Source organism: Triticum aestivum, chromosome 5A, assembly GCF_018294505.1.
Source record: "Triticum aestivum cultivar Chinese Spring chromosome 5A, IWGSC CS RefSeq v2.1, whole genome shotgun sequence".
NCBI classification, from domain to species: Eukaryota; Viridiplantae; Streptophyta; class Magnoliopsida; order Poales; family Poaceae; genus Triticum; species Triticum aestivum.
Window position 1 is genome coordinate 233,003,299 of NC_057806.1, and position 3,068 is coordinate 233,006,366.

A 3,068-nucleotide genomic window follows, 5' to 3' on the forward strand; every position below is an offset into this window, starting at 1 on the left:
TGATCTGGAAATTGAAAACAAAGCGACAAAATACTAGACTCGGACTAGGACTGGTGGTGGAGATGAATCTGGTGGAACTCGGACTGGTGGTTGTATATGGCAATGGTATATGTGGACTCAGATTGGTGGTGGTATATGGCTTTGGTATATGTGGACTCGGATTAGTGGTTGTATATGGTGATGGTATATGTGGACTCAGATTGGTGGTTGTATATGGCAGCGGCGATTGATATGGTGGGGGTGGCGGTATATGGCAGCGGCGATGTATATGATGGGGTGGTGGTATATGGAAATGATGAAGATGGTGCGGCGGCGACGTGACAACCTATGACCAGAACTCAAAATTCTAAACAATATAGACGTTAAGACCAGCAACTCGACACGACGATGCAACCGAAAATTCAACAAAGAAAAACTCTAAAAATAGTATGCAACGGCTCAGATTGGTTCGGATATGAGGAACTAACCCTAATTTTTTTTGGCTTTTTCGTGGACTATAGGTATGAAGAATAGACTCGGTCTAAACTATGAAAAACTGTAAAATCTCACCGAGCAACCTAGAAATCTGATACCACTTGATAGAGGCAAAGGTGTCCCATCTGTCGATGAGATGGTGGCTTTCGTTTATGGTGGAGTAGACTTTTATGATCCGACTACGTACGTGCGAGGACGTCGATCGCTAAACCAACTCTGAGAGGTTATTGACCACGTCGGAGCATGATCAACCCAACCACGAAGGTCTATTTCCTGCAAGCAAATGAAGAACAAGCAAGAAACTGAAATTGCAATCTGGATATTGCGAATAAAAGAGGAAAGCTTTATTGATCAAGTGGGGTTCTGTGACGCCTTGGTCTGGCCGTTGAACACAAACGAAGTACGCGAAGTTGCAGCTATGACAATCTTTTAATCTAAACAAATCCCAAAGTCTAAATGATGCCCTAAGGGCTGTATATATGGAGGAAAGAGAGGGGAATTTCGTGGCCCTTGGAGGAGGGGTCCGAAACGAACCGTAACTCTTGTTTCCCCACACATACGGACTCTAAAAATAGCCTACAATCAACTATTTCGAAATTACATGGGCCTGGCACAAAATAAGGTGACGCAACACCTAAAATAGCCTCTGGACGAACTTTATGAAGTGGCATCTTGTATATTTCATCCAAGACTTCAAGCACTCATTATGGTGGCTTCAAAGTCCCGGAATCATCACTTGTAACCCTGTTCTTGTTCCCATTGCGCATGCCATCATCTCCATGCTTGAACTTGCTCCAAGGTTCATCTTTCTTGTCCAAGCTAGGCCCTTCATTTGTAAGCAAAACAAATGTATCCAATTTAGGCAGCATCATATTCTCATGAACATTAGAATCGTTACCAAGAAACGGAAGTATTTGGTAATTCAATTGGCATGCGCGAGTTCTAGTAATTGGTCCAGTATGTATAGTAGCAGGGGTTGTGGGTGTAACAATGGTATTGATGTCATCATCGGTGTCATTTTCATTCTCTCATTTTATTTGTTTATTAGAGGGTTTTTAAAGGATTCAAACTCAAAATTGAATAGGGATTCAAATGGTAAATTTTGGGGAAGTCCTTTTATTACGTCTCATTATTTTTTTTAAAGTTCCGAATTCCACTCAATTTCACAGAACCAATCACACAACAGTCAAACAAACAATCAAACTATTCATTTATTAGAATGTTCCAAAATTTAGAATTTTGGGATGTTACAAACTATACCACCCTTAAAATGAATCTCATCCTCAAGATTCGGAGAGGCTAGAAAGAAGGTTAGGTTTGCTGGGTCTTCTTGAAAATCCAGTGATCAACACAAAGGTCTTGGGTGCTACCACCCTTAGAAGCATGGTTATGGTTCCATCAAAACTCCTATACTCCATCCTTAATGTTGACAATGTCGGACTTCTCGTATCTTAGGGGTAATATTTCTCTAAGGCTCTTCAGGTAGGGCTTAACCTTTTCCTCAGAATCTTGTGTCCTTTCATTATGGTGTGGTTCTTCTGAGATTGGGTCTTCTTCGCCAACAGGTATGTTGCCAATACTAAACAACTATCATTAATCTCATGGCGGTCAACAATCAAGTGTTCCTGCAGAAAAATGGTCTAGGTTGAATCTCACCGTGTTAACCTACGTTTGGCAACAACTGCCTTGTATAGGGGTTTCTCAACATACCATTCTAAGTCTTAATCAAGGATTCAATGATCGTCGTCTCTCTACTGTAGGTAAGTCACTCCAGATTTACCATTCCAAATAACGAGAGCGAATGATGAGCCAATAAACGGGTGTAAAGTCCCATCAACGTCATCGGCGAGTTGAGTGTAGACCGTAACCCTATATTGTCACTCTTACTCATCGAAGAAGTATCTGCAACACGAGTCGTTGCAGTCGTGTAGGTCAGTACATTGAATGTACCGGCAAACTCACAATAGAAAGCAGATGAGAATACTATACTATATGCAATATGGTTTCGTGGTAGCTCTAACTTTATATTTTTTGCAAAAAGATGATTTTTTTCCCACAACAAAGGATTCTGATGCAAAATTACTACAAAAGTTGGTTGTTGATGGGATGGTTCCGCCAACCAAATCTCATATCCCAATTACTAATAAACCATAAATTCATTTAATCGGTAACCATGTAGGGAACATCCAGATAATCCAATTCCAGTCGCTCCAATTGTCCATAACCGGGGACACGGCTAATCGATTATAATACTCCGCAGAGGTTTACACACTTTTCCCGCAAGACTCGATCGCCTCCTTTGAAGTCCTCGCACTGCCTGGTGTTTGAGAACAGGATGACCGCGACACAGTCTTTCTGATATACTCAACTATGCTAGATCCCATAATAGCTTACGGCTGCACATAGAACACTGGTATGCATCGGTGCTATACAAACGGTTTTTAACCCCTTTCTGCGACGGCATATGGAACCATCGCCTAGTGAGTGACGGCGATAGGGGGGTCCTTCCCACATGACCCAGAAACCGTCGAGGATATGCCCTCCTGGCACACACACACTCGGCAAAATGAGGTCGTGTGCGACCAGCGAGCGCT